This window comes from Hibiscus syriacus, unplaced genomic scaffold (assembly GCF_006381635.1).
Source record: "Hibiscus syriacus cultivar Baekdansim isolate YM2019G1 unplaced genomic scaffold, ASM638163v2 tig00117016_pilon, whole genome shotgun sequence".
NCBI classification, from domain to species: Eukaryota; Viridiplantae; Streptophyta; class Magnoliopsida; order Malvales; family Malvaceae; genus Hibiscus; species Hibiscus syriacus.
The window spans coordinates 2,884,752-2,903,091 of record NW_024063525.1 but is presented as its reverse complement, the minus strand read 5'-3'; positions in this window follow the sequence as shown (position 1 = coordinate 2,903,091).

The following is an 18,340-nucleotide window of genomic DNA, read 5'->3' as shown; positions in this document are numbered from 1 at the left end:
GCATATCTGTAGAGGGACACTCCGCTATGCCATGGCATTGCCTGGAAACTGTATTTAAATAAATGACAGCTATGGTATATGAGTGAATAAAAGTAATCACGGGATGACTCTACTTGACTATTTCGGGGGTGGAATGTATGCTCCCTTTCACCTAGAGTGTAGCAATGTTAAAAAAAGGAAAAGAAAACAATGTGGGAGTAAAAATTGTAAATGTCGTGGGAAAACAAGAAAACTTGCTTTGAAAATTTTTAGGTTTGTTAAGTATGGACTGGATACAAACACGCACATACCTACACAAAGAATCTTGCCCTAGGGGACAGTACTTGATTTCTCAAACTAGTCTAGCATGTTAAAGCCAAGTGTGCTGAGAGCTGAAATTTTATCACATACAACTATTCCGCTTCTGAACTTGCCATAGTATTTTTATTTTGCTTAATGATATCCATTTCTTGAGGACAAATAATAGCTTAAGTTTGGGGGTGTGATAATTCCGTAAAAAGGTCATATTTTAGATCTTTTCACTTAAGTTATTGACTGTCTAAAAGCCCATTTAGGATCATATAGATGCATTTAGGAGCATATAGTTGCATGTGGTGGAATTTTGTTTGCAACGGCATTTTATTTTGTAATCAGTGATGCTTTATGGGGAAGGTGTTTTGTTTGATGATGTGCAGGATTTGTGAGCAAGGATAAGCAAAAGGGAATTGCCATGACATGATGAGACTACTGAGCAAAATGCGATTGTCGTGACAACTCGAACGACATTTCTGGGTAGAAAAAGTCAAAGAAGATATTTTTAGTAAAAGACAGCTGTCATTGACTATATGTGATTTCTACAATCAGCCATAAAGGAGGGGCCAATTACCATATTTTCACCGACTCTCACATAAAAGTAATGAACTTTAGGGTACTTATTGGGATTTTTGGAAGCTTGAATCGACAACCGGAACGGTTTGCAAAGAGGGGTCGGAACGGTTTTGTGTTTAGGGAGTAAGGAGATTGAAAGATAGAGAATTGCACAGTGATTTATAGTGGTTCGACTTTCTCAATCAAAGTCTACGTCCACTACCTTAGCTCCTCACCAAGGATTTTCCAACAAATTCACTAATTTGTTCTTTCTTTTGAGGATAAAGAATAACCTTACAAACTCCCTAGTTTTTTCGGGCTAAACTAGAACCTTTCCCTAGCTTTTACACGGGATTAGATAGAACCTTTCCCCTTTACAAAAGGATAAGAAATGTAAACAAGAAAACCTCTCTAAGGTAGGTGTTTACAAGATTGAGCTCACAAGAACAAAATATATAAAAGAGAAAGATGAAATAAGAATGAAAAACTCTTCTCTTGTGTTTGATTGCTTGGATAGTTGTTCTATTGCTTCTTCAAGTGTCATTAGCTTGTATTTATAGCTTGGAATGTGTTTGAAGTCGTATATAGTCGTTGGGGATGTTTTGGAGCCGTTTGGGGATGAGAAACAATTAATAAAATAGCTTGGAGCATGGGGGAATCGGTACCCCCTCATGGGGAATTGGTTCCCTAAGTGCAATTTGTTTTTGACTGTTAGACAGGGGGAATCGGTACCCCCTGGGGGGGATCTGTTCCCCCTGGGGGGAAACGAAACCACTGGGGGGATTCTGTACCCCCTGGGGGGGAATCTGTATCCCCTGGGCAATCTGATTTTTCTTGAAACCCTTTAAAAAGAAAATATTTTTGGCTCAATTAAGGCTCGAAATACTTTGTAAAATTGTTTTAAAATAGTTTAAGTATAAAACACAATTTTACACTTTAGTAAGGATTAAAATGAACTTTGAAAGACTTGGAGTAATATTTTGATATTCGAATAATTACATCGAATATACTTAGAAAATCTTTTGTAAAATCTTAAAATTCATTTAACTTAATTTGTTATATCGAAACATCAAAATGTTTTCAACAATCTCCCCCTTTTTGATATAACAAAACATTTGAGTAATTTTAAGATTTTGAAATAAAGTTTGAAATTACTCCCCCTTACTTTAACACTTCTCCCCTTTAACACCTTAACACTTCTCCCCCTTTTTGTTAAATCAAAAAGATTCTAATCTTTGAAGTTCAAAATAACTTTGGAAAGTAAGTAGTAAACTTGACATTTTAAAAATCATTTGAAAAAATCAAAGCTCCCCCTCATTAAATGCATTCCAAATAAAATTTTGCTTTTAGGATCTTGACACTTAAACAAAATTGAATTTCAACAAAGAATAACAAACATGTTAGTAGCATATGAAATTCAGTATATCCAAGACTAAAATACTTTATGCAATATCAATTGTTGAATTTAAGATCATATGCATAAAGTTTTCTAAAAATGCTATGCATTTGAAAATTTTTTGATATCAATTATTAGAGAGATATCATTTTTATTTAAACCGCATGCATAAACATTCAAATTTAGGTCAAATTTTTTAAAGATTTATAAAATCAAAGTATTTGAAAAGTTGATATCAATTGTTAGAGAGATATCATTTGCATTAAAATAAATTTTGACCAAAATTTTATTATGATGAACTAAAAATTCTGAAAAATCATTACAACTTTAAAATGTTCATCATAATCATCTTTTCAACATACATGAGATTAAAACAATGATGCATAATCATTTAAAACCAAAACTCATGCAAGCTTAAAATCAAATGAGCAACCAAATAATCCAAAATTAAAAGTATTAAGCTTAGAGGTTACCCATTCCTTTTTCATGTGTGGCTAGAGCATCTTGAATATCATCATTTTCATCATAATTGCTTCCACACACCTACAAGAGACATTTAAGTAGATTTTGGTATCCAAATTACTTTGGATCCTTGAACGTTAGTTACAATGCCCCTTGTTCCTTTTGGAACTCATACTTGCCTAATTTTAAAACATTTTCCTTTCTTAAAAGGGCAAGTATGTTCCATATGACCATGATCATGGCAATGTGATCATTTTGCCATATTTAAACATAATAGGTTGTTTTTAGAAATTAATTCTTTTTCTTTTATTAAGCTTTCAAACTTAACACCTAACTCAAATTTTTCTTTTTCTAAATCATTTATTTTGATTTTTGAAAGCTCTAAATTATTTTTCAAAATTTCATTTTGATTTTCAAAATTAACTTTTGCTTTCAAAAATCAAATTATCTTTATTTTTGAGTTTTGAAATTAATTTCGTATATTTGGAATTCATGGTCTCAAATCCCAAATGCAACCTATTATAAGCATCTTGTAACTCATCAAAAGTAAATGAATTAAATTCATTTGAGTTAAAAGATACCTCGAATTCTTCTTGAGTTGTCATGAGGCATAGGTTGACTACTTCATCTTCATCATTGGAATCATCTTCATCACTCCAAGATGCAACAAATGCCTTCTTCCCCTTTTTCTTTAGAAGAGGACATTCATACATGACATGCCCCTTTCTTTAACAATCGAAACATACCGGGAGACTCTTCTTCTTGGTTGATTCATGTTTCACTTCCTTGGAAATCATGAATATCTTGAGTTCCTTCAAGAGCTTGACCATATCTTCTTTTTGTTCATCATCATCTTCATCCACCTCATCACTTGAATCTTGATAGCTTTCATTGATGCCTACGTCCTCATTCTTCTTCTTCTTCTTGTTTTTCTTCTCTTCCCTTTCTTCATATTCCTTCACCATCATCTCATGAGTGAGAAGGGAACCAATTAGCTCGTCGAGAGTGAGAGACTTTAGGTTTCTTGCTTCGATAATGGTCGTTTTCTTTGATTGCCACTCCTTTGGAAGAGAGTAAATCATCTTCCTCACAAGCTTCTCATTTGGGATTACTTCTCCATATCCCTTGAGACCGTTGATAATCACGTAAAATATATCCGTCATAGCTTTGATGTCTTCATCGGGTTTCATCTTGAAGTTCTCGTAGCTATGGTTGAGAAGACTTTTCTTTGATTCCCTCACTTCGTCGGTTCCTTCATGAGTGACTTGGAGCTTATCCCAAATCTCTTTGGCACTGGAACAAGATGAGACTCTTCCATATTCATTTGGGCCTAAAGCACAAAATAGAATATGTATAGCCTTAGAATTAAGCTGGAAATATTTCTGCTCTTCTACACTCCAGTCGTTGTACTTGTCGGGTGGAGATGAGTAACCATCCATGATTGAGTTCCAAGCTCCTAGATTGTATGATTGAATAAAGTACATCATCTTATTCTTACAATGTGCATAATTTGCTCCATTGAAGAAATGTGGCTTGTTGACTGGTTGTAAATCCATAATAGGATATTTGTAACATCCGCAATATCGGGTTAGTGACCAAATTGTAAAGTTTTAGAATTTGGTGACTAAAGTAGAAGAATGAAAGAATTCAATGATTATTTGAATATATATTGAAGGTTATTTGGTAATTATTAAAGGAAATTAAGGGTATTATGGTCATTTGACCAGAAAGATTTTTTATAATTTTTTTAAGGGTAATAAGCACGTATGAAGAAGAGTCCAGAGCATTCTTCAGTCTTCTTCTTCCTCCTCTCCACCGTGAAGCTTGGTATAAGGTAAGTGAGTCTTTAGTTGGTTAATTCTTTCGTTTTAAAGCTTGTTTTGATTCTTGGGATATTAAGAAAGATTAAGGAAAGCTTTAGGGGGCTTAAACCTCAAAGATTAACAAGTTATGAGAAATTAAGAAAAATGAGTTTTTAAGTGAATTTTTGATATGGAAGGAGTTAATAGATTGTGAAGTTGAATTTGACTTGTCAAGGATTAAATTAAGAGGTAGGAAGTGTTAGAATTGGAATTAGAACACATTGGAAATTTGGTATGATTTTTGAATCTTATATGGAAGATAGAATTTTGAGGTTTAAGATGAAATAAATGAATATAGATTGGTTTAAGTATGTGTACTAGAGTTAAGGATGAAAAGGGGATGATATATGAAGTATTTGAGAGGAAATGAAGTAATTTTCGGGTTGAAAATATGATTTCTGGGCAAGGGGAATCGGTACCCATTCAAGGGGAACCGATACCCCTTCAAACGAACAAGAATTTCCAGTATGTCATAGGGGAACCGATACCCCATGGGGGGAACCGATTCCCCCTAAAGGAAAATTGGGGATATGGATTTAATAAGTTCGTTTAAATTGATAGTATCCAATTACAAGGTGTAGGTATCTAATGATGGTCTCGAAATGTACATTTATGTAGATTCTACGCATAAAGCAATTCCGGAACGTTTAGCAAGTAAGATCGATCAAGGGAAAGATAAGAGATTGGATTTGGCTAGTGAGGCCAGGTGAGTGCATATTAGTTAGTTTATGGTGCTAAATGGAAACAAGACTTGCGACAAGTCTATTTCCTATGTTAGAATGCATGAATATATGATTATACGTATATGAATGACATGAATTGTATGTATGCATGAATATATGTGTTGACATGCTTTGAATGTAATGTTATGAGAAGTATGTGCTATATAATGTATATATATATACATATGTGAAACTGAACTATGTGACTGCATGAGAAAGATATGAGCCATATGACATGATATAGGTGAACATGAGAAAGCAAAGTATGAGATATAAACTATGTGATCATAGTAAAATATAATTATATTATTATATGATAAGTGAAATAAGCTGGATAATATTGATCTATAGGATGAAGTGAAAATAGTACACCAACTAGGGGATTTGAACATAAATGATAAGATGAACGTATAAGATAAGCTAGATGGGAAAGAGTCATAGGTTTAAATAAAACTATAACACATGGGTTGAATGATAGAAATTAGTGAAGTTATATGAGAAGATTATAAGAGCTATAAGAAATTGAATTAAGTAACAGATTAGATTATATATAGAAATAATAGAAGTGAGATATGTTTATAAGTCTGCCCTAGATGAATACGAAATATAAGAGTGCTATATGATTTATATTAGGATAATCTTGAGGATATATATATAGATAGATATGAAATGAAATGAAATGAGTTATATGAATACCCAATTATGTGATGAAATGGTGAATTACCTGAACATGTGAATATATATGTTTAAGAGAAGGCATACGATTAAGATATAAGAAATGTGACTATAAGTATATGTGCTTTAAGTGATATGACTTATAAGTATTTCTATTATAATGTTACATGATATGTTATGTATGTTAAAGGAATTATGTGATGGTATAAGAATTGATAGGAAATATATATGTGAAAACAAGTATATGATACGAGACAAAACTTATGACTATAAGCTACGTGAAAGTGTTCTAGGTGTTTCGATATATTATATGAAGTATATGATCTTATGTGAACAAGATATGATAAGTATGTCTATGAATAAAGGTGATTGGGTGAGAAATGATAGAAATTATATGAAAACATGACATATGTGACATGTGAATTATATGGAAATGATCTACGGGTAAGTGAACTACGTGACTATGTGATCATATGAAAAGAAGCTATGTGATACATGATATGTGAAAGTGAATTACAAGTTTATGTGTATATTTGAAATGAAATAAATGATACCGCCCATGTTATGTGTCATGAGAGCTAGGGGTATAGTTGGCATGCCAAGAGTCGAGGGTTTATTCGGTTCTTTAGGACATATGTATATCCTTTGGAACCTGTGTGAAGTCTTGAAAGACACATACTTGATCCATAGTATATGTATATGATTCTTAAGGAATTCTACGTGGTCCTTATGGACATCATTCTACGGGCACTACGGTGCAATTCTACGGGCACTTTGGTGCAATTCTACGGGGCACTTCGGTGCATTTATACGAGCTGTGGTGACAGCATAGTGCACAACCTCTATAGACTCACATATCGATAGTTCTCACATATGTACATGGGCTAATCCAGAGATATGAACAAATATAAGTTAGTGGTATGATAAATGCTATAGAAATTATATGATGTTGTGTGTATAGTGTTTGATTGATAAGTATGTGATTATATGATAACATGTGAATGATGAATTATGTGTATGTATGAATTTACTGCGATTAATCTGATATGATTCTATACGATATGAAAAATGCTTGGAATTGCTATAACATGATAGAACAGAACATGCATGTATCAATATATGTTTTAAAGTGCATTATAAGTGGTTATGCCTCACTAAGTCTTCGACTTAGCGTGTGATTGTTTCACACGTAGGTTTCGAGAAGAGTAAGGAGTGATGCGGAGCAAGACAGGTCAGTTTTCCTTACCAAAAGATCAGATCAGAAATATTTGATAAAGTATGTTTTTGGTTATGTATAAAGTGTTGGCATGTAATAAGTCATTAAGTACGAGCACTCTGATAAAGTCTGTATTTTGTTTTAAATAAAGTTTTAAATTTCCCGGGATTTTTCTTAAGAGTCAAGGGTTGAAAAGTCAATGTGACACTTCGGACTCGTATCCGGGTCGGATACGGGTTGGAGGTGTTACATTTAATGGTATCAGAGCTATGGTTTAGCCGATTCTCGGCATAAACCGAAGTCCAAAAGGTCATAAAAGGTGTACATGCCAACATAGATTGAAAAAATTTCTGATCTGATAGTGTAAGGAATACGTTGTCTTGCTAATAAAATAAGAATAGTTTAACACAATAGAAATCCGATCGTGATAATTTCGAAGTAAGTGAAAGGTGATATTCCTGATGGTGATAGCTATTCACTTGCCCTGGCCAGGCAGGATGAAGAGCGGACACCTCAGGAAATGCCTAGTAAGATCAAAAGTTGATTTCCGAAAGCTGAAATCATATCTGAATAATGATAGAAAATTTTCATCGTTTGGAATCGGAAAAACGATGTAGAGTAGTTTTGCTATTATGTGAAGAAGATAGAATATGGTGAACGGGTGTCACCATAAGAATGTTAAAAAGATCTAATGACGTGATGATTACGTATAGAAGAACTCAAGGATAAGTGCATCAGTGACAAGCGTATAAGATGTATATGTCAGAGCTTATGAGTTTGGAACGAAGTGATAATATTGCGCATAAACAAGAGTATGTTTATGATAAGGGTTTGCAGTTAAGATGGAAAGAGTTAGCATTGGCTACCTAGAGTATGTGATAAAAATGTACTGGAATTATAAGATTATAAGATATTTTCAGGATATAATAACCAGATCTGCAATGGATCTGGATACAGTTGCATATTTGGATCATAGTAATGTGGTATAGTAAAGGAAAAGGAAGTAAGAATTGGTATATTTAAATAAAGCTGAGGATTGATAAGAAGAGTTTGAGAATGTGTATATCGATGATCAGATTATAAGACACAGGAAGTCAGAATGTTGAGTTTGAGCAAAAGAAATTTCAGGATGTATGAGAATAGGGGTGAAATGGATAAGTTGAGTAAGCGAATTTTAAGATAATTTCGATTTGAAAGGATGTATGTGTTTAGTTGATTAGGGTTTGTACCCTAGATTGAACATATATTATTGACTAGCTGTCAGAGTAAAAGTGATAGAATTATAAGACTGAAGGAAAAGACAAAGTGGAGTTAATTGATTATGATGTGAATTTGAATATGATTGTATATTCTGAGCAGATAACTATGATGTAGAAACTGAGATAAGTATTTGCATGGAACCTTCAGGAAGGAAAATACAAGTATAAGAAATGATAAAGAATGAAGTTATGTATAAGAAATGGGTTATTAAAGTAATGAGGATGCAATGAAGATTGGTACATAAAGATGAGTATAAGTAATAAGACAAGAGTATGTGAACATGAAAGGAAATATATGATTAATGTATAAGGAATAAGGAATAAAGAAATGAAAGGGATTGATTTAAAGGATCATATACGATAAATATGGAAGTACAGAGGACAATTTTTGATATGGAAATAAGACCAGTGTGCAAGGTGATGTGAAAATATTGTTTGACTCCTTAAAGTATATGTTTAATCACATTGAAGAAGAGTTAAAGTTGAGTTTTGGTCAAATGATGACGAAATACAAGTTTGGTATGGTTATAAGGTAATTAAAGATTGATAAAGAATTTGATTGATTAAGGATTTTGAGTGATAAGAACTGATGCTATTGGTTATATGATAAGTAACATGATAAGGATGTATAAAGGAAAAAGGTAGTTGAAGAACTAAGAGAAAGAAGGATTAAGTAAAAGAAGTAACATAAGAACATTAGAAGATATGTTCTTACTAAGTTGTTTAGTGAAAAATTCGAGGACGAATTTTTTTTAAAAAGGAGGGGAGATTTGTAACATCCGCAATATCGGGTTAGTGACCAAATTGTAAAGTTTTAGAATTTGGTGACTAAAGTAGAAGAATGAAAGAATTCAATGATTATTTGAATATATTGAAGGTTATTTGGTAATTATTAAAGGAAATTAAGGGTATTATGGTCATTTGACCAGAAAGATTTTTTATAATTTTTTTTAAGGGTAATAAGCACGTATGAAGAAGAGTCCAGAGCATTCTTCAGTCTTCTTCTTCCTCCTCTCCACCGTGAAGCTTGGTATAAGGTAAGTGAGTCTTTAGTTGGTTAATTCTTTCGTTTTAAAGCTTGTTTTGATTCTTGGGATATTAAGAAAGATTAAGGAAAGCTTTAGGGGGCTTAAACCTCAAAGATTAACAAGTTATGAGAAATTAAGAAAAATGAGTTTTTAAGTGAATTTTTGATATGGAAGGAGTTAATAGATTGTGAAGTTGAATTTGACTTGTCAAGGATTAAATTAAGAGGTAGGAAGTGTTAGAATTGGAATTAGAACACATTGGAAATTTGGTATGATTTTTGAATCTTATATGGAAGATAGAATTTTGAGGTTTAAGATGAAATAAATGAATATAGATTGGTTTAAGTATGTGTACTAGAGTTAAGGATGAAAAGGGGATGATATATGAAGTATTTGAGAGGAAATGAAGTAATTTTCGGGTTGAAAATATGATTTCTGGGCAAGGGGAATCGGTACCCATTCAAGGGGAACCGATACCCCTTCAAACGAACAAGAATTTCCAGTATGTCATAGGGGAACCGATACCCCCATGGGGGGGAACCGATTCCCCCTAAAGGAAAATTGGGGATATGGATTTAATAAGTTCGTTTAAATTGATAGTATCCAATTACAAGGTGTAGGTATCTAATGATGGTCTCGAAATGTACATTTATGTAGATTCTACGCATAAAGCAATTCCGGAACGTTTAGCAAGTAAGATCGATCAAGGGAAAGATAAGAGATTGGATTTGGCTAGTGAGGCCAGGTGAGTGCATATTAGGTAGTTTATGGTGCTAAATGGAAACAAGACTTGCGACAAGTCTATTTCCTATGTTAGAATGCATGAATATATGATTATACGTATATGAATGACATGAATTGTATGTATGCATGAATATATGTGTTGACATGCTTTGAATGTAATGTTATGAGAAGTATGTGCTATATAATGTATATATATATACATATGTGAAACTGAACTATGTGACTGCATGAGAAAGATATGAGCCATATGACATGATATAGGTGAACATGAGAAAGCAAAGTATGAGATATAAACTATGTGATCATAGTAAAATATAATTATATTATTATATGATAAGTGAAATAAGCTGGATAATATTGATCTATAGGATGAAGTGAAAATAGTACACCAACTAGGGGATTTGAACATAAATGATAAGATGAACGTATAAGATAAGCTAGATGGGAAAGAGTCATAGGTTTAAATAAAACTATAACACATGGGTTGAATGATAGAAATTAGTGAAGTTATATGAGAAGATTATAAGAGCTATAAGAAATTGAATTAAGTAACAGATTAGATTATATATAGAAATAATAGAAGTGAGATATGTTTATAAGTCTGCCCTAGATGAATACGAAATATAAGAGTGCTATATGATTTATATTAGGATAATCTTGAGGATATATATATATAGATAGATATGAAATGAAATGAAATGAGTTATATGAATACCCAATTATGTGATGAAATGGTGAATTACCTGAACATGTGAATATATATGTTTAAGAGAAGGCATACGATTAAGATATAAGAAATGTGACTATAAGTATATGTGCTTTAAGTGATATGACTTATAAGTATTTCTATTATAATGTTACATGATATGTTATGTATGTTAAAGGAATTATGTGATGGTATAAGAATTGATAGGAAATATATATGTGAAAACAAGTATATGATACGAGACAAAACTTATGACTATAAGCTACGTGAAAGTGTTCTAGGTGTTTCGATATATTATATGAAGTATATGATCTTATGTGAACAAGATATGATAAGTATGTCTATATGAATAAAGGTGATTGGGTGAGAAATGATAGAAATTATATGAAAACATGACATATGTGACATGTGAATTATATGGAAATGATCTACGGGTAAGTGAACTACGTGACTATGTGATCATATGAAAAGAAGCTATGTGATACATGATATGTGAAAGTGAATTACAAGTTTATGTGTATATTTGAAATGAAATAAATGATACCGCCCATGTTATGTGTCATGAGAGCTAGGGGTATAGTTGGCATGCCAAGAGTCGAGGGTTTATTCGGTTCTTTAGGACATATGTATATCCTTTGGAACCTGTGTGAAGTCTTGAAAGACACATACTTGATCCATAGTATATGTATATGATTCTTAAGGAATTCTACGTGGTCCTTATGGACATCATTCTACGGGCACTACGGTGCAATTCTACGGGCACTTTGGTGCAATTCTACGGGGCACTTCGGTGCATTTATACGAGCTGTGGTGACAGCATAGTGCACAACCTCTATAGACTCACATATCGATAGTTCTCACATATGTACATGGGCTAATCCAGAGATATGAACAAATATAAGTTAGTGGTATGATAAATGCTATAGAAATTATATGATGTTGTGTGTATAGTGTTTGATTGATAAGTATGTGATTATATGATAACATGTGAATGATGAATTATGTGTATGTATGAATTTACTGCGATTAATCTGATATGATTCTATACGATATGAAAAATGCTTGGAATTGCTATAACATGATAGAACAGAACATGCATGTATCAATATATGTTTTAAAGTGCATTATAAGTGGTTATGTCTCACTAAGTCTTCGACTTAGCGTGTGATTGTTTCACACGTAGGTTTCGAGAAGAGTAAGGAGTGATGCGGAGCAAGACAGGTCAGTTTTCCTTACCAAAAGATCAGATCAGAAATATTTGATAAAGTATGTTTTTGGTTATGTATAAAGTGTTGGCATGTAATAAGTCATTAAGTACGAGCACTCTGATAAAGTCTGTATTTTGTTTTAAATAAAGTTTTAAATTTCCCGGGATTTTTCTTAAGAGTCAAGGGTTGAAAAGTCAATGTGACACTTCGGACTCGTATCCGGGTCGGATACGGGTTGGGGGTGTTACAATATTCTTCAAGATAATAAGCACCAGAGGAAAAAGTCATTTCTTTGTCGGTTACGTCGGGAATTGGTAGAGCTTCTTCGAGGACCGTCTCAAGGTGGTTAAACCTTCTTAACTGGTTAGGCTCTGATGCCAATTGTTGGGATTTTCTGAAGCTCGAATCGATAACCAGAACAGTTTGGAAAGAGGGGTCGGAACGGTTTTGTGTTTAGGGAGTAAGGAGATTGAAAGATAGAGAATTGCACAACAATTTATAGTGGTTAGACTTTCTCAATCAAAGTCTACGTCCACTACCTTAGCTCCTCACCAAGGATTTTCCAACAAATTAACTAATTTGTTCTCTTTTGAGGATAAAGAGTAACCTTACAAACTCCCTAGTTTTTCCGGGCTAAACTAGAACCTTTCCCTAGCTTTTACACGGAATTAGCTAGAACCTTTGATTGCTTGGATTGTTGTTCTATTGCTTCTTCAAGTGTCCTTAGCTTGTATTTATAGCTTGGAATGTGTTTGAAGCCGTATATAGTTGTTGGGGATGTTTTGGAGTCGTTTGGGGATGAGAAAAAATTAATAAAACAGCTTGGAGCGTGGGGGAAATCGGTACCCCCTTATGGAGAATCAGTTCCCTAAGTGCAATTTGTTTTTTACCGTTAGACAGGACGAATCGGTACCTCTGGGAAGAATCGGTACCCCCTGGGGGGAATCAGTACCCCCTGGGGGGAATCTGTACCCCTTGGGGGGGAATCTGTACCCCCTGGGCATTCTGATTTTTCTTGAAACCCTTTAAAAAGAAAATATTTTTGGCTCGATTAAGGCTCGAAATACTTTGTAAAATTGTTTTAAAATAGTTTAAGTATATAACACAATTTTACACTTTAGTAAGGATTAAAATGAAATTTGAAAGACTTGGAGTAATATTTTGATATTCGAATAATTACATCGAATATACTTAGAAAATCTTTTGTAAAATCTTAAAATTCATTTAACTTAATTTGTTATATCGAAACATCAAAATGTTTTCAACAGTACTAGTGTAATTTTAACACATAACCCTAGGTTCATTATCCCCTATAAATAAGAGATGAAGCCTGACTTTTTGAGGAGATTTTGAACTTTTTGACCAGTAGCCAAGAGCTAAAATTTCGGAGAAAAATGTCTCTCCTTTTTCTGTCAATCACTTTTTTCGTGGCATTCCTCCTTTGACAAGCTAGAGGGAGTGGTGTTCTAGGCATCCGAGAGGAGCTAGATCGCTGGGACAGTTCATGGTGGCCAAGGGAAGCTCCGACAGTGCACGTCGAAGGCTTTTCCTCATTCCATTTGCTCTTTGCTTTCATTATTTATTATTTGGGTTATAAGGAACATATTAACTTGCTTTGTGCTTGCTTATTTCGAACCCCACCATGAACTAATCCTATTTGGTGGGAGTTCCTTATGGATATTTGATTTTGCTTTAATGAATGACTGTTTTTTTCTATGTTATATTTTGTTTTGTTTATGAAGTTTAATGCCTTAAGGTTGTAGGAGCTATGATAGTAGTCGTTCCTTAGGAGATTACTTAGTGTTTGAGAAAATATCTAAGTAGTATATCCTTAGTATTCGAGAGAAACTAGGGAGGAACCACATAAGCAAGGGGTTCTAGACAGTAACTAGGCATAATTCACCTTAGAGATAAGGCTAGGATTTCATTCGACTAAAAGGTGTTATGCATGAGCGATAGGTTAGATGTTAATGTTGCTGCAAACAGGTATTGCCGAGACATATCCTGTTATCTGGACCAATAGGATCATTGCAGGGATTACGCTAACCAGTTTTGCCAAGGCATCTTCAATCTGTCGAGTCCCTTACTAGAGATAGCATAGGGCACCCTAGTAGACTTTGTATGGCAGATAAGGCATAGAAGTAAGATCATTCTGAGAAGTAGACTTAGATTTTCCTAAGTGACTCCTATCACTCATTCTCATAGTAGCTTGTTGTGTGAGGAGTTTAAAGTCCTGAAAATCAAATCCAATATTTACATTTTGTTTTGCCTTTACATTTTCATTTGTTTGCACTGAACACAATATAATTTGCCACGACATCTCCATTTGCTCCCACAATACCATCATTTCGTTCTCACCAACATCCATTTCATTTTGCCATAGCATTCTCATTTGTGAATACCATTATCTTTACTTAGTTACTTTAGAATAGTGCATAAACTTTACTCAATATCTCTACAATCCATGTGGAGACGATACTCACTCATCACTGTATTACTTGTTCGATTGTGTATACTTGCACATATATCCGTACCCATATTTAGTACTTACAAATAGCGGATAGTGCCGAAACCAACTTTTCCTTTAAAACATCGAATGATTCTTGGAATTGTTGGTCGAAATTGAAGGCTTTATCCTTCTGTAACAACTCACATAATGATCGCGCCACCTTAGAGAAATCCTTAATGAATCTACGGTAAAAACCTGCATGACCAAATAAAGAACAAATTTCCATCACCGTAGTGGGGTAAGGAAGTGAACGTATTATATCAGGTTTTGCCTTATCAACCGTAAATCCTTTAGAAGAAACAATATGTCCTAGAATTAAACCTTTGTCAACCATAAAATGACACTTTTCATAATTCAAAACAAGGTTAAATTCTAGGCACCGACGCAACATATTTGTTTAGTTTAATAGACACTTATTGAATGAATTACCGTAAACAATGAAGTCATCCATGAAGACTTCAATACCTTTCTCAATATAGTCAGAAAAAAATACTAATCATACACCTCTGGAACGTGGCAGGTGCATTACAAAGTCCGAAAGGTATTCTTCGGTAAGTGAATATGCCTAAGGGGCATGTGAATGTCGTCTTTTGTTGATCTTAATGTGCTATTGGAATTTGGAAAAAACCTGAAAATCCAACAAGACAACAATAGTGAGATTTACCGGCTAATCATTCAATCGTTTGATCTATGAATGAAAGAGGAAAATGGTATTTTCGAGTTAAAGAATTCAACTTCCTGTAATCAATGCAGACTCTCCATCCATTCTGAACTCGTGTTGGTACAAATTTTCCATCAGAATTTTCGATCACAGTAACTCATTTTTTTAGGAACTACATATATCGGACTTACCAATTTACTATATGAAATTGGATATATAATATATGCATCAAGGAGTTTTTGTATCTCCTTTTTTACCACTTCCAATATTGGCAGATTTAGCCGACGTTGACCTTCACGTGTCAGTTTTGTGCCTTCTTCAGTTTTAATTTTGTGCATACAAGTGGATGGACTCAACCCTTTTATGTCAGCGATGGTCCATCCTATTGCCACCTTGTGTGTGCGCAAAACCGTGATTAAGTCCTTTCTTCCTCCTTAGATAATCCTTTCGATATGATTATTGTCAGAGTGTTATTTTCTCCAAGGAAGGCATATTTCAAGTGATCCAGCAACGGTTTCAGATCAACCTTAGGCGCCTGCAAAACAGAGGGTAAAGCTTTAGACTTAGAAGAAATCAAATTCAATTTTACATAATCAGAAAATATGTTCTCATCATGATCTTTTAGAACCCTGCATAAATCAAAGGATAAATTAGTCCTTAAAAATTCATCAGCCAAAGGATCAATTATATCAACAGAATTTAGACTTTTCACTTTGTCAGGACATCACATTGCCTTATTCACGTCAAATTTAACGATCTCACTATCAAATTACATAGTTAAAATTCCTCTTCTTACTTCAATTTTTGTGTGAGCGGTACTTAGGAAAGGGCACCTCAGCAGGATATCAGAGGATGTGATTGTGCGATCATTTTCCATGTCAATTATATAAAAATCAGCTGGAAATATTAGGTCATTTACCTCCACCAATACATTCTCTAAGAGTCATTACGGATAGATCACTGATATGTCGGCAAGCTGTATTGAGATCTTTGTATCTTTAAAGGCTCCTTAGTATCATTTTGTAAACAGATAGAGACATTACATTAATAGAGGTGCCAAGATCACACATGGCTCGATTTATCCCAACTTTACTAATTTTACAGGGTATTGCGAACATACCTTGGACTTCTAGTTTCGATGGTAACTTTCGTTGGAAGACGGCTGAGACTTGCTCTCCCAAATTCACTTTCTCGACCCCAGTAAACTTATTTTTTGTCGTACAAAGATTCTTTAAAAACTAGGCATACCTTGGAACCTTTCGGATAACCTCGGGGAGAGGTATGTTAACTTCCACCTTCCGAAGTACACCTAGTATTTTCTTTTCCTCAGTTTGTTTATCCTTTTTAACTAACCTCGATGGAAAAGGTGGTGGCACGTCATAGGGAGATGGCGTTGGATCGTCCATTTGTTCTTTGTCATTCTTTTTCTGGGATACTGTACCACTTCGAAGAGTGATGGCGCGAACATTCTCCATTGGGTTTACCTCGGTTTAAGACGGAAGCTTACCTTGAGATTCCAAGTGGCCTATTGTTTGAGCCAGTTAGCTCATCTACTTGTCTATCTCTTGTAAGTGGGCTTCAGTACGATTCTAGAATTTTTCCTGGGAAAGTACTAATCTCTCGACAATCGACTCTAATGATGTCTTCCACGGCTGTTGTTGTGGTGGAGGTGGTCTCGCTTGATAACCTTGATTTGGTCTTGAGTTCTGAGCATAACTGAAGTTCGAATAATCTTTCCATTCTGGGTTGTAAGTATTGTCGTAGGGATTTTAAGCTCTTTGGAGAGGTCCTGGAAAGTTCCCGACTACATTTACTTAAGCTGTTGCGTCATCTTAAATCAGTGAACAATCGTCTGTCAGATGATCAGGTAATGCACATATTCCACACGATCTATTTGATCCTGTCTTTCCTGCAATAAGAGAGTTGACGACTTCAGTTAATTTATCTTTCTTATTTTCTAAAGAAGATGAACTTATCACATGAACCCTTCGAGGAGGTTCATTATTTGTCCGGAACTATAGGGAATTTGCAGCCATTGTGGAAATTAAATCCCTAGCCGCAGTAGGAGTCATGTTCACCAAGGCTCCACCACTAGCGGCATCGATCATCTTCATCTCCAGGGGAATTAATCATTCATAAAAGTATTAAAGGAGTGTTTGTTCCGTTAACCCATGTTGTGGGCAACTAGTGCATAACTTTTTAAACCGCTCCCAGTAGTCGTGAAGTGACTCTCCATCAAGCTACTTCATTCCAAGTATTCTCCTTCATAGTTCACTTACTTTTGTCGCAGGGAAAAAACTGTCAAGAAAAAGACGAGTCATTTGAGTCCATGTAGTAATAGAATTAGGGGGTTGATAAAATAACCACTCCTTAGCCGAATCGGCTAAGGAAAAAAGAAAAGCTCTAAGTTTGATTTGGTCCTCGGTTACTTCCTGTGGTCTCATGCTAGAACAGACCATGTGAAATTTCGTGAGATGTTTGTGTGGATTCTCGTTTGGCAATCCGCGGAATGTATGGAAGAGATGAATAAGGCCAGTTTTTAACTGGTGTGGAGTTTCTCCTTGGGGAAAATCAATGCACAAAGGTTCTTGTTCAGTGGGTGCCACGGCTAACTCCCGAATAATAAGATCGGCCATCGGAATTGGTTCATTATTAACGGATTCACCTGAATTCGATTCTGATTATGGATTTGATTGTTGTCTCCTTCTTTCTCGAAGAGTCTATGCGTGAAATCTCCTAACTCTGGCTTTGATTTCTGGGTCGTACTCCACTAATGCGCCCAGATTATTCTTGGTCATAAATCAAAAGCAAACAAAAAATTAGTAACTTTGGAGAAGTCCCCGACAACGACACCAATTTGACAACTGTTGTTTTCGATGTCAAAATAAAATTTCTTCTTCTCGATTAATAAATAAATAAAGGAAAATTCGTAGTGTAGAGAAGTAAGGGTCGATTCAACAGGGATTTAGAAAATTCTGAATTTTTTTCTGAATTATGTATGCCAGGCGTGATATAGTGAATAGGGGGTTTTGATAAAAAATGATTA